This window comes from Eleutherodactylus coqui, chromosome 13, assembly GCF_035609145.1.
Source record: "Eleutherodactylus coqui strain aEleCoq1 chromosome 13, aEleCoq1.hap1, whole genome shotgun sequence".
Taxonomy (NCBI): Eukaryota; Metazoa; Chordata; class Amphibia; order Anura; family Eleutherodactylidae; genus Eleutherodactylus; species Eleutherodactylus coqui.
Window position 1 is genome coordinate 126,805,948 of NC_089849.1, and position 15,323 is coordinate 126,821,270.

Genomic DNA, 15,323 nt, shown 5'->3' on the forward strand with positions numbered 1-15,323 from the left:
GATCGTGGAGACGACCCGGGAATATCATCAGGACGTGTACATGGGTTATATCGACTACAGCAAGGCATGTGACTGTCGAACGTGACAAGCTCTGGACGTGTCTGAAGCAGATGGGCGTCCCAGAACATACTGAACAGCTTATAAGGTCGCTTTACAACAACCAAGAAGCAACAGTCAGGACAGCTTATGGAAGCACGGATCGGTTCGGAATCGAGAAAGGCATACGGCGAGGCTGCCTTCCATCACCACTCCTTCTGTACTCCGGAGGAATCAGAAATCAGAGTCAAAATCAGTGGCGGAAATGTCAACAACCTCCGATATGCAGATGACACCACCGCTGGCGAAAAGTGAAAGGGACCTGGAATACAACAGGCAATCTGGAACCGAGATCAAGAGGCGGATCACACTTGGTGGGAATGCAATGCAAGGAATGGAAAAGATCTGGAAAAGCGAGGATATCAGCATTACAACAAACACCAGACTGGTCGATGCATCGTCTTTACCATAACGACGTACGGCTGCGAAAGTTGGACGCTCCGGAAAACAGACAGAAGGAGAATTGATGTGTTTGAACTCTGGTGCTGGAGGAGAATGCTGCGGGTACCACGGACCGCCATGACAGCGAACAAGGTAGTGTTAGATCGCGCCAAACCGGAAATATCACTAGAGGGCGAAATCATCAAACAGCGGCTCTCTTTATGGCCATGTGATACGTGTGAACTCACTGGAAGCAGGACTGATGCTCGGGGAGGTCAGTGGGAAGAGAAGATCAGGACGACAAAGACGGTGAGATACAACCAAGGCGACCGCCAACATGTCACCCGCGAACTGAAAGAAGCCGGGAAAGACAGGAGTGCGTGGAGAACGATGATCCATAGAGCGACCGAAGGTCGGATGCGACTGGACGGATCATCATCATCAGTATATACAGTACTCTGTAAACGTTTTAGTGCTTAGTATTACCTTTACAGGTTTTGCGCAGTAATTTGCGGTATCAAACTTTAAATTACTTCCAATTGTTTCTCTCACACACAGCGTGCGAAATGTGTGCACAAGATGAGGCACAGCATGCATGATCTTGGCATGTATCACGCACACATACACGCCAAGATAGCGTATGGCACGCATGTATGCAATGCACTGTATACTGTACGTGCCACCGCGCAGGAGATGCATGACTGGTGCAATATATGGGAGAGCCAGATGTGGAAGAAATGCTGCAAAGTAAGAATGCTTTCAAAAATAGAAGTGTTCATAGTATTTTGGTCAATTAACAAAATGCAAAGTGAATGAACAAAAGAGAAATGTTAAATCACATCAATATTGGGTTTGACCGCCATTTGTCTTCAAAACAGCATCAATTCTTCTAGGTACACTTGCACACAGTTTTTGAGTTTACAAAGGCAGTATAGGTCCAAGTATAAACTTGAGAAAGACTTAACTGTATGGACCGTAAAGCTAATAATATTAAAAAGTAACTTTTATTAGAAATAACTAAAATAAGGAAAAGAGAAAAACAAAACAAACAATTAATAAATCGTATAAGACGATAATGAGAGCATTTGCCACACATAGATGGAGACCAATCGGGTTAGAGTCGACCGGTACCGCTCAGCCCGCAAAGTCAAAGTAAAGCACTAAGACTCGACCTGTGTAGGTTATTGGTCAACAAACGTGACTAAAATAGTCAGTCCTGTTAGTTGTGTGTCATGTATAAAATAGAATTGACACGCATTTAGGCGTTAACCAGCGTTACCCTACGCGTTTCACCCACTTGGTGGGTTCCTCAGGGGTATCAATACGCTATACCAGTAGTGTACTGGGTTGTGGCTAGCACAATTGTTTTGACGAGAATTCAGGGGTGTCTGGAAGAATAGAGCCAGACAACTCAGACTCGAATATACAGCTGTCTGGAAGTGGCTCTAAGACCAGAGCCAGTTAATTGTATGATCGTCTTCACAGACAAACTGTGTCCAAGACATAAGCAAAAAGGAGTAGACTGATCGTGATAGTTATCAGATTACTCTCAGAATATGGTCTAGTCTCAAACAGATAAATTAGCCCGGGATGATAAGCCTGGGGCTAATATAGCCGTTACGGGGTAAGATAACTACCTGGGACACTATGGTGCTGTGCGGGTTATTATAGGTAGATTCTAGCTGCAGTAAACTTCTAGATAAAGCAAAACTCTGTCTGCATCTAAAGATTTAGGCACAGATATAGCCATAAAGGGTTAAATGGTTTTAAAGATACCCAGATGCTGTGCAGGTTATACTAGGTAGTTTCTATCTGCAGTAGTCTTTTGAATAAACTAAACCCTACATCTAAAGTCCCAGGAAGAATTGAAATCAAAATAAATAAATGAAAAAAACCGGCAGCATGTCAGTCCTGGTGGTGGCGGCCATGCTGCCGTTTTTTTTATTACATCCGTTAACAAATACACAGAGCTCAAAACTACAAGCAATCTGCTATTTAAAAGACAAACAAATAATAAACTTCAGGGCTACAAAAAGATGATCACCCAGATCACCCAGATCACTCTGATCACCCAGATCACCTACATCACCCAGATCACCTAGATCACCCAGATCACTCTGATCACTCTGATCACCCAGATCACCCAGATCACCCAGATCACCCAGATCACTATGATCACCCAGATCACTCTGATCACCCAGATCACTATGATCACCCAGAGACTTGCTGCAATGAGAGTGATACTCGTATCTAGAGGCCAAAAGAGGGAAAAACATCCAATTCTAGAAAAGCGTTATTTAAAATGCCCCCACAGACGTCCGTCCGTTTGAGTACCAGAAGCTATTTTTAAGAAGTCCCAATGGGGAAATCCATTTTGGGACTGATAGCATAATGGTTTTCATTCAGTAATGTGTTTTATTGGATGACTTTCGTTAGACTTTTATATTATCTGTTGTGTTAATATATTTTGAATGTGACATTGTTTTAAGTAATCTTCCAATGCCATTTCTGTAAATGTGACCTTTGACCTGATAGGGGAGGAGATTTGAATGGAGTACAATATAAATTGTGGCAGTGTATGCTTTTGTACCTGAGGAAGAGTCTAGTACAGGTTCAAACGTTGTGCGGTGTTAGTAATGATAGGGGTCAATCATTATTAATCAATAACCTAACATAAGAAAGATAAGGAAACAGTGTAATAAATGTGACATTAGTTATTTGGTTATATAATGTTATGTATTATATGTAAAACATTCCGGAAGTTGCTAGTAGAATTTGGATATAGAATCATATGTAAAAAGGTATATTCAAGCGTTTATTTGAATATTGATTTTAGAATACTAAATGTATGATTAATTAGATTTTATTCAGCTATCTTACTGAATACCAACTTACCAACTTTGTGCTGACTCCCAGTAGGTGGCTGGACCAGTTTTGTCTATGTGAAAACTAGAAACAATGTCCCCTCTTTTGATGTGCAAATTGTTGATGGACTTTGAAGATTACATTTCTAGTCAAAGGAGAAATGTAATAAACAAAAGTACTCATCCAGTAGACAGCCAGGAATCAATCTTTATTATCACACTGTAACTGTTTCTATGTCTACTTCAAACAGTTTTGTTGATACCTTTTGTTTAGAAAAGCTTGTTGATTTACAGTTGCCAAAAGTACTTTGTAACCAGGCATCAGGTAACATTTGGAAACGCCTTCTTTACAACTTGCATATAAACTAGCAATGTACAACAATAAACAGAATTCATTCTGATCACTAGACGGTCTGTGTAGTGGTTAATTATGGTTCTCAACTATGAGTACTCTATATAATATTTCCTCTTAATTTGGATACAGGCAACATTCGCATTTCGGTCTGCGTTCCAGACCCCCCACAGTTTATTTGGCGCCCAAATGTGGGGCAGAAGCTAACTCCTTACCTGCAGCCGATACCTGACTACACTACCTGCCGACCAGCCGGACCAGAGGCCACGGGACCCCAGATCTACAAAACACCGGTATACGGTAAGCTCTTGACTTGCCACTCAAGCTCTGGGCTCTCCTGACTTCAAGTCTCGTGTCGACAGGGGGTGAGTTGCTGTATGTTATATAGGACGCTTCTGCCTGTTATTTACGGTGTTCTTAGTAACCGTGCTAGACGGAAGAACCCTTGTGTGTATATTGCCATGTTGCCTGTAGTAATTGTTGAAATCTGTACGTTGATAGTCTGTGTCATGTTAGCCATAATTTGCTTTTACTGAGTCTGTTATAATATCACCAGAAATCCCCTAAACCCCCCCTTAAGGAGTCCGTAAAACTATTCCAGGACCAGGGACCAGGGGTCCTTAATTTACTAGGTGATATCAGGTCCTGTTTACTTAGTGATGAATAGTGGGAAATAAAAATAAATAGTTATCCTGCCAGTTTCGGACTTGGCAGAAGGGACCGCCAGATTTATCTGAGGAAAGCCGTATGCATCCTCAATGCTGTGTAACAGTGGTAAATCAAGAGGTAAGTCCATAAGAGAAAGGGAAGGGGGAGACGTACGCAGACAAACGTATAAAATATAGAAAGATAGGACTTAGAAAAGCGGGAACCTTTTAACTATGAGTTCTGGCAATAGTACGGGATAAAGCATATGAAAGATATCAGAGACGCCGGTTTAGATAAAGGAACAGACAATATGGGAAACGTACAGGGCAAGTAGTATGCCTATATGGAAATCAGCCAGAGAAATAGTAAAAGACTGCACAGAAAATAATGAAACACAATTGTTTTATGTGTGTGAAAGAATACAAAACAATAAGCCTCTTGGTGTACATAAGCCGCCAGCCCTTGTCCATACTGCTGGTAAAGAGGAGAAGGTGTGAAAGATAGCTAAAGAAATTGGCAAATGAATATTGGTCCCCATCCCACTTATTAGGGTCCCAATCAACTACAGTATGAACCTTTTATAGTGTCTAACTCTCTTTAAAAGCGTAATTTGAACTAAGTCTTGCTCCTTGCAGCAATACATTAATAGCGCTATGAACAGGATTACGCAGAGAGTAATACACTAGTTTGTTTTAAAGGAAAATTTTGATAAACTGATAGTTGAAGAATTTCTTGTGATAATCTGGCATAGTGTGAAAATGTCGCCTTTTAAGAAAATCCGCAATAGTACGAAAATGTCGGTAGCTAAGAACAAAGACGTGTCCGATGAATTGTTAATTATGCCAGGGTGGAATAAAGCCCCCTATAATATATTGGCCGCTGAGTGGTCGCAGTGTGGTGAATATCAGTATGTGGGTAGAAATGGGCATAAGTTGTATTGTGTTTGTCATTGGGTAGCCTATTCTGAGCGAATTGTGTAAAAACCGCGGTACTAAGAGTTTTTCTCATCTATACATAATTCGCTCATTATTGGAAGTCTGGTGTACAGTAAATACAATCCCAATTTCTACTTCACATATTATCAGTCCGTATAGGAATGAAAAAAAAAAAACAAAAAAAACCAAAAACCCCTTAGTGAGTGTGAATTTGCAGTTTTGTAAGGTGGGGGCAAGTGTATTACATTCTGGGTTAATCTTAAATAGTCAGCCCAGGTTATTTACACACAATAGAAGATGGTCACAGGCAGTGGAACCTGTTATACAGCTTTGCTATCTGTCTGGAGAAGTTTCTCTGTAGACTAGAGGGCCTACTTGTCTTTGCAAAGAAATGTGAATTGAGAATTGGTTATATTTGGCTGCACAGGAAATAGCCCCTATGTTGTATTATATTAAATATATATATACTTTGTTCAATATGGGAAGTTCTATGTACAGTAAATACAATCCCAGTTTCTACTTCACATGAGATACTTATCAGTCTGTGTATGAGTGAATTAAAAACCCCAGTGAGTGTGAATTCGTGTATTAATGAAGGGCCCGTATGAGAGTTAGATTGTGTTATATGGTGTGTATACTGTCCGGTGGCTAGAAATGAAATGAGGCAAGAAAGACCAAACGCTGAGCCAGACCACAGGGGGTGGAGCTAGGTGATGTAAGGAGATGGAAGGGAAGAACAATAGGAAGAGGTCTTCCACCCTCAACACAGACCAGCCTAGGAGAGAAGTATACATCTTGTAATTACTAATAATTAATGCTGTTTAAAGTCTGAATGTTTTAGTTGCTTAGCTATTGTTTCATAGAGATAAAATTCAGTGTCATAGAAAGGAAGAAAGACGCTGATGAAATAAGAAACTTGTAATGAATTATGTGAATTATACGGTCTTAAAAATAGAGAACATAGGGATTTTAAGATATATATATATATATTTTTGCTTTTTGTGTAAATGTCAGTTCTGTGATTGGTTGGACGTCTATATCACTGCTAAATGCTGTTAGTACTGCACTGTCTCTGAAAGAATGTTCTGTAGGAGAGACATGCAAACGACCAGCATCGAAGGAGTGGAGCTAGATAATGTAAAAGTAGGTAATGTTTCATCCTTCTTTTGTCTACAAAGGAGGGGGTGAGGAGCTTGGGCAGTTAGGAAATTTTTTCTTCTTCTTAAATTTGATGAGACATTGCAGGCAGGATCAGATTAATAATGAATTTGCTTAAAGAATATCATATTTTAATGTGGATAGATGTTTGTGGATTATTCTGCCTTGTTGTAATTCATGTCTGTTATTTGTATTGATATCTTACAAGCCTTATCTGCATCCATCAAATTTTCACCGGATGGATCGGTACGGGTTGAGACCTCAAGTGACAGTTCAGAGGAGGTTTGTAAACTAACTGCTCTCTTGGTAGATCCGGCTCATGTATTTGTCTTGATAGCTACTGCAGAAACTCAGCTTTCCGCAGGTCCTGACAAATAGTAAGCCACCTCCAAGACAAACTCCAATTCCTGAGTCATTGCTTAGCCCAAGGAACTGGACATCTGACATAGGTGATCCAGGTATTGCAGGTCAGCAATTTCTAAATTTTTAATTTTTAATTTTTTTTTTGCTACAAGGTTCTGATCTATTTTAAATAGAATACCAGCCTGATTGTCTAGCAGTAATTGGTGCAAGGGGTTTCAGGAATGCCAATTCAGCTGGCAGAAACTGAACCGCTAGAGGTAATGTTTAAAGGGTCACGATGCCTCATGCGCTTCCTTGTGCTGGAAAGTCCTGAAAGCATATTGGGAACCGAAATGATGGGATCCTTGGGATCTTGTATCGAATTTCACCCGTCCGGTGAGACTCGTATACACCCCAGGTCTGAAAGTCACCCGACCTTCTGTCGGATGGCAGCAGACCTAGCGACACCTCTACCTGTCTTCACTTTTACGCACGCAGAGAAACAAGTTCTTAGTGTCGTTCCTTTGAGCCTTTGGGCTACCAGTCAGACGGACCTCGACAGACTGTCTGTATTTGTTTGTATTTAATTTCAGAGGAAAGCAGTACTGTTGGACAGTGCTGCCACAAAGGGGCTCAGAATAGCCCAATACCAGTTCACCAGATGCATGAAGCTGGTATTAGACGCCTGGCCAATTCCCGAGGGCACCGCCCTCTTGTAATATGTTGATGATTTGTTTTTATTTTCTTTTATGTACTGCTGACACAAATAGTTACCTCAATGCATCACTAAGCCTTTTGTGTTTCCTCCATCAGAGTAGAATGGCTGCAAAGCCAGCAAAGAGAAACTTCTTAGATCACACCATGGTGATCTACACCCCACATGACATACATGGTATCCTGACACAGGTAAGCCGTAGACATCTGTCTCTTGCTAGACAGATCAAAATGGAACTTGCAGTACACTCTTCATCCAATGTCTCATTTCAACGTTGCACCACTTTGAATCCGGCCACCTTATTACCATTAGGTGACACTGATTCAAATGGGGGAGTAAGTACAGAGGACCAGCTCTTTGCAAATTCTCTGACTGATGATGAAGAGGAGGCCTTTGACGCAGAACACCAGCATGATTGTGACAGCTGGGTTCGCACATGTCACTGACAAACCCCTCCTAAACCCCCACCTTGAAATGTTTGTGGATGGATCTAGATACCTGAATGACGAAGGAAGGTTTGTAACAGGTTTTGAAGTAGTCACACTGAATGAGATACTTGTACAAAAACCACTGCCGCCACACATGTCAGCGCAGGAAATGAGGCCTGTACGATTGAAAAATATACCACTACTAATATCTACACTGATTCCAGGTACGTCTTTGGTACTGCACACGATTATGGACCCATCTGGCGGTCCAGGAGCTTTCTCACGGCACAAGGCAAGCCCATTAAGCTATCATGTTGCCAGGACAGGTGGCCATAATAAAGGTTAAAGCACACACGCAGGGGCAGTCACCAGAGAACAAGGGGATAGGGCAGCCAAGGCTGCAGCTCTCCTAGGACAGGACGCAAGACCCCTTGTGCTGTAAGTTGGATCTTGGTCCCACCACTCTTGTTGATTTGGGATTTGGCGTCCTACGGGACGTAGATGATGTACCAGCGGCTGCCTACACCCACCTCGCCGTCCTAGCTCACGGGAAAGTGCATGCCTCTCGGAATGCCATGGTTTCTGTTGTGGACAAGGTATAGTATGCTCCAGGGTTGGACAGGTTGGCGAAGGCATATGTGAAGGCATGTGAAGTGACCACTGTATCCTATTCAGAGATTACAAATCGATTACATCCAGCTTCCCAAATCAGGCAGGTATGAGTACGTCCTTGTGTGCGTGGACCTGTTCAAAGCCACCGCACAATGTACAGTGGCTAAACTTGTGTCAGAACTTGTATGTAGATTTGGGGTACTAGAGACAATTGAGAGTGACAGAGGTACACAATTTACAGGTTAAGTGATGTGAAAGGTGATGTCAGCCTTGGAGTGGAACAAGCGTTTTACACTCCATACCACCCGCAGAGTTTAGACAAAGTTGAAAGAACTGAAATGAGATGCTTAAGTTAAAAGAAGTGTTGTTTGGCTCTATGCCAAGATTAGGCCTGTACCATCCACAGGCCCTACAGCAGGGGTGTGATAAGGTTATTGAATATGTACAAGAACTATGTCGTAAACTGAAAATAACACCCGATCTAGTGTTTTCCCCAATTCCAGACCCTGACAACCTAGAGGGGACTCATTTCTTGCCACCTGGAGATTGGGTGGTCGCAAAAAGACACGTAATAAAGGCCTTGGACCCAAGGTTTGACGGACCATACCAAGTTCTGTTGTCAACGCCTACTTCTGTAAAAGTGGATACATGCCTCCCACTGCAAGAAAGTTCCCGAGCCAGAGGAAAAGTGATGGGTGGGATCCCGGCGTTGTTTGGGTGGGGGAGGTAATGGACATTTTGATTTTGACTTCTGCATTTGTCTTATTGGACTGTCTTCTTATTGGGAAACACCACTACGAACGATCCACATGGAGAAGCGATGGACTGGATGGGCAAATATTTCCCACACGTGTATGCCCAACCTCAGGAGTGGAGAGGACATTTTGCGGACTTTTCTATTATCTGTCCCCACTCCTGTAGAGACTCTTCGAGACATACGCTCAATAGTTCACAATGATAGTGATGAAGTAGATGACAATGTTGTTCAGGAAAACACCTTCCTTAATTTATTTGAATATTGTCCCCATTGCGATACCATTGAATATATACATTGGACGAATATAACTCGGTTTTAGGTGAGAAATGTTGCTTGGCTGAAGAATGTTGTAATTTTACTTGTGACTCTAATGAAATCGGGAAATGCCAACGAATTAAGGCAACAGAAGTAACAACTACTCTGCAATCGTCCGACTAGTATAATCTTATGTGTATATATATATATATATATATATATTGCAATTAAGGTAATAATTTTATGAATAGCTAAATGTACTGAATGCCGATTTTCTACACCCCTTTAAGTGTCTAATATGACGATGACGATATTGATGTTGATAAATCTAAGATTACTGTATTGTAAACTTGATTGACTTGCAATATTTGATATTATGTCTTCATATCTTGATGGACATAGAGTGCACCATTCCTACCTGGGAACCCGGCACCTATGGGTGACAGAACCAGGAGATAATGGTGGCTCTGATGTCCAAATGGGGGAATGATAGGGGTCAATCATTATTAATCAATAACCTAACATAAGAAAGATAAGGAAACAGTGTAATAAATGTGACATTAGTTATTTGGTTATATAATGTTATGTATTATATGTAAAACATTCCGGAAGTTGCTAGTAGAATTTGGATATAGAATCATATGTAAAAAGGTATATTCAAGCGTTTATTTGAATATTGATTTTAGAATACTAAATGTATGATTAATTAGATTTTATTCAGCTATCTTACTGAATACCAACTTACCAACTTTGTGCTGACTCCCAGTAGGTGGCTGGACCAGTTTTGTCTATGTGAAAACTAGAAACAATGTCCCCTCTTTTGATGTGCAAATTGTTGATGGACTTTGAAGATTACATTTCTAGTCAAAGGAGAAATGTAATAAACAAAAGTACTCATCCAGTAGACAGCCAGGAATCAATCTTTATTATCACACTGTAACTGTTTCTATGTCTACTTCAAACAGTTTTGTTGATACCTTTTGTTTAGAAAAGCTTGTTGATTTACAGTTGCCAAAAGTACTTTGTAACCAGGCATCAGGTAACATTTGGAAACGCCTTCTTTACAACTTGCATATAAACTAGCAATGTACAACAATAAACAGAATTCATTCTGATCACTAGACGGTCTGTGTAGTGGTTAATTATGGTTCTCAACTATGAGTACTCTATATAATATTTCCTCTTAATTTGGATACAGGCAACATTCGCATTTCGGTCTGCGTTCCAGACCCCCCACAGTTTTATTAAAGCATAGTAATAATAAGGTATTGCTGGCTGATTCCATTGGGGCCGGCACTCGGGGGAGCGCTGTTCTAACTCGTTTACTCAGACTCCTTCACCCGCACAACATGTGTCCAGCCTCTGCAGCGCTCCAAAGATTATTCTTTATGAGCCAATCGTGTTGTGGACTGTGAATAATCAATTTAAACGCACATCATTCCTTCCGCCATTTTGCCTCTTTTTACAGAGCAGCGGGTCAGCAGGAGTTAAATAGAAAGTCTCGCAGCATTCCCTGTGATCGGCGTCCTTGCATCGGGTCTTATCTTTTAGGAAGGCACAAGGTGTAGAGGGTTGTTTTAAAACAAGGGACAACAAAGAGCAATCGTATATCCCAGAGGTCCTGGCATTATTCCAAGACAGCGCTCCCTAAAATGTGCATTAAGGGGATACGTGGGGATACAAAGGGCTCCAAACTATGATTGTTTATGTTACAAAATGCTTTATGAAATGCTTCACCCGATAACCTCATTAGACGTTGGGGGGGGGGGGGGGGCGGGCACGTGATCAGCCTACGTCATGTTTACTATATAAGATGTATCCCATAATCCTGTTCAGAGGAGAGGCCGGACACACCATACGGTTTCCTTCTCTGATGCATCATAATAATAAGAGTTGGGCATACCTAACTGATAACTCTGTGATACCCATTGAGTTTAACCTAAATTAAGTGATTACTTTATATGTCTACCACTTTCTAAATGTTTTGAATCTTCAGGAATGTAGAGTACCCTACCAATATCAGCCTGACAATGATGTCATTAATGAATGGCTGTGATTGGTTCATCGAGCGTTGGCTCTGATTGGCTGAGGCAGTGCTCCTGAACCAATCGGAGCAATCGGTTGCTGGAGGCAGGGTATTCAAGCCCCATCACCACTAAGAGATGCTCCATCGGCATTGAGGACTGCACAGAAGCCTGCCGGAACACCAACGCTCAGCACGAGGGACCCAGATGGTGACTTCTAGGTGAGTATTGCTTATTTTTGCCACATAGTGTTACTAGGGCTTATTTTGGGGGTAGGGCTTATATTTCAAGCCCTACCAAAATCAGGATAGGGCTTATTATTAAGGCGGGTCTTATTTTCAGGAAAATACAGTAGTCAAAAGACGATGTTACTGTTGCGAGGTGGTCCTGAAACATGGTGACGTCAGGTGGCGTGACGTTGTGTGTCACGTTGCATTCCAAATGATTAGGATGATATTATCCAAGGGAGAAAACTCCCAGTCAGCATGCTGACGTTCAAGGGAACGCGACGTGGCGTGTCAGGATGTGTTCCAAACACCAGGAACTATCAGATAAAACGGAGGATCCTCTTATATGCACTTGGGGGGAGGTGGGGGGGGGGGGGTCACAAATCTTCTGAGTGCCTTGTTAATTTGTGACTGAACAGTAACCAGATGATGATGGAATCAATTTGAAAAGTACTATTAAAACTTGTAATTAAAATAAAATAAAAATAGGTGTGTCTTATTTATCGTATGTGTACGGCGGTATACGCTATAGGGGTTTGGATGTAAATTAAATACAGAATAATAGTGTTGAACAGTGTATATATATATATATATAAAAGGAGGTAATAAAAGCCATGAAGGAATGGAGAGCCTTCCTATGAAAGAGACCGGGCCGAGGGAAACATACTAAAAGTCAATGCAAAGTAATTAAAAGATACAAAAAGGAGTAAAACCAACAGCATCAATATAAAAACCCACCAAGGGTTGGATCTCTTCTAGCACTTCAGTCAGCCATGGGGTAGCAGACAACTTAATGAGAAGATCCCAAACATTTCCTTCCTTTTAGTCTACAGAATTTGCCTTGTTCGATTTTTTTCCACTGGTTTAAAAAAAGGGTCATTCAAAAGTATTCTGAGAAAACATTGGGGGGAATGAAAAGGGAGGCTCTTCTGGTTCATCACGGACGCCGACACGCCCCACTTACCAATGAGCAGCTTGTCTTACTATACAAGCACATCTCTTCCATACGTTTACATGCTTGACAAGGGGCCCAGAGTGGCCCGAAGCGCGCTGCCACCTGAAGTCTACGTGTTATGTTCCTGTCTTGCGCGTCAGATTCGGAGTAGTGACTGAACTAACCGAACTCTCTGGACAGGACTTTCTCTTTTTGCCTGAAGCCGTTCCTGGGGGGTCTCCTGGACAGAGACCTCCTGCAATAGTAAGTGCCTCCCTTATGCCCTTTGCATTTCGCCCTGTGATCACCTTTTTTATTGCATGTTTGTTCCTGGCTTGCTATGTATTTTGCTGTCTGGTGGTTCATCTGCTTTACTCTCCGTTCTGCTATCTGAAACTAACTTTATGCAGCTTGGGACGCCATCTTGGTTTGCGTTTGATCCTTTTTAGGGTTTTGACCGCAGATGCTAGGTGAGCCCTAGTCCCTAAGGCCTCCCTCACACAGGCGTTTTGTACAGCGTTTAGCACAGCATTTTCAGCGCTGCCCTAAACGTTGTACAACACTCCCATTCATTTCAATGGGGCTGCTCACACAGGGCTGAAAACGCAGTGTCTTCAATGCAGCGCTTTGGCAGTGTTGTAGGTTCTATTTTTGGGCGTTTTCAGCCCTGCGTCACTCATTGAAATGAATGGACAGCGGTTTTAGCACTGCTGAAAACGCGGCAACACTTGGTGGTTCGTTTTTGGCAGCGTTAACTGCACACCGATTTTCAGGGGGGAGGGCTTGCAATATAAGCCCTACCCCGAAAATCAGTCCTAGCTACACTAGATAGAAAAAAAAAGCAATACTCACCTAGCTGCTGCGGTCCGGGTCGCGGCTGCTGGTCTCTGCCGCTGATCCTGGCTTCCCCTGCACCAACAAATCTATTGCCATAGGCCAAGTTGGAGAACCCCGCCTCCAGCAATCTACCCGGACGGCAGCAGCTAGGTGAGTATTGATTTTATGCTTTCTTTCAGCATCCTTGGCTGCCATAACTCACGCCAGCGCTGCTGTAACCGGGCGGAATTTGCAGTAAATGCAGAGTTTAAAAAAAACGCTGCATTTCTGCAAACGCCTGTGTGAGGGAGGCCCAAGGGATTTCCATTTTTCATGGCCACATTCACAGCGCTGTCCTTTTAACCTTTTTTCCTTAGATATTCTATTGTTATTTCTATGGATAGTCTAAAAGGTTCCCCCCAACGTGAGCATTAAGGCTGTCATAAATGCCTAATAAATGAGGGCTCAATATGTGGACCCTCAACTATCGACAGAAGGAGGGTCTCATGAACCCCATTTGCCATTTCCCAATTCAGAGTAAGCAGTGATGGCTGTCTTGAATTGGGGAACAAGTGTGATAGGCCCCTGTTATTCCATCTTCAGAGCTGGCATTATCCTTTTACGTCGTTGCATTGACCATTTGTGAATGGCTTGTATATATATATATATATATATATATATATATATGTATGTATATATAGTACTAGGCTATTCCATTTATCTTCAGTTCACAGATTGTAATGAAGATACAAATGTATCCAAGTCAGCATTTTATACTATTTTAGTTCTGAACTGAATTCATCCTGAATAACAGGATATTTACATATAGAAAGGCGTAAAGTATATAGAACCTTATCTGAAGGGTCAAACTTAGGGAAGGGATCACACTTTTGTAGTGGCCCGAAACACCTATGTCTGCCCCCTCCATGATTGTCATACATGTCATGTCTTCAGTGTGGATGCGCTGTGCAAAGTGTCATCTTCAGTTATGTGTATTGCACAGCTGCAGCATGTAAGAGGTTAATGTCTGGAAAATGTAACAAGTCTGTCTAGTAGCGTGGTATTGAATGATATACATATGAGTGATTGAGAGCTAGGTGGGGTCTTCTATCTGCTTCAACGGCTGTTTAGAGGAGTGAGAGTGCCGGCCGCATGGGGTGAAGAATGGAGGCTGAGGCGAGGTATCCTGACGTTCCAAATTCCAGGAACTATCCTTGAGTGAGTGGAAGAGCGGAGTCTGCTGTTCAGTGTTCAAGCCACTGAGTCAAGAGAGTATCAGTGAAGTGTTCCCTACCCCCGTCCTCCTCTGGAGTGTTGCCACCCCAGGAGCAGTACCTTATAGATAACTTGACCTGGGATCGGTGTCATCCGGTATTCCCCTCCCTGACCTTACGTATCTGTCATTCCTGCACTGGCGTGTGAAGTTGTCTATTTTCCTGAAGTAAAGTTCCAGTCTCTTCCCATTCCCAGAGACTAAGGTATTTAAGTTGGACTGTGTGTGTGAAGATAGGGTGGCATCATGTGTGATAGCTTCTTCAGTCTACTACGCACCCACAGGTAATTGCTGTCCCAGCGTTGCCTGGAAGAGACCTAGCGGTGCCTTGGCCGAGGTTGTGTGCGTCCCTCTGGGGAGGAATCTGGTAGAGCCACCGTGACCAGTGCCATCTCTACCCTCCCAGCTCCTCAGCACAAGCCTTGTGTCTTGGTCTCTGAGGGACACTACACTTTGACCACAAAGTATTAAATGGAACATGTCACGTCCCCACAGGACGGCACACG

General features: G+C 42.4%; 1 protein-coding gene across 1 annotated transcript in view; it reads right to left on the reverse strand.

Moving 5' to 3' along the window:
- Positions 1 to 15,323, reverse strand: part of SERPING1 (serpin family G member 1) — a 43,052-nt gene that overhangs the window by 5,293 nt on the left and 22,436 nt on the right. The gene's annotated exons all lie outside the window — the stretch shown is intronic.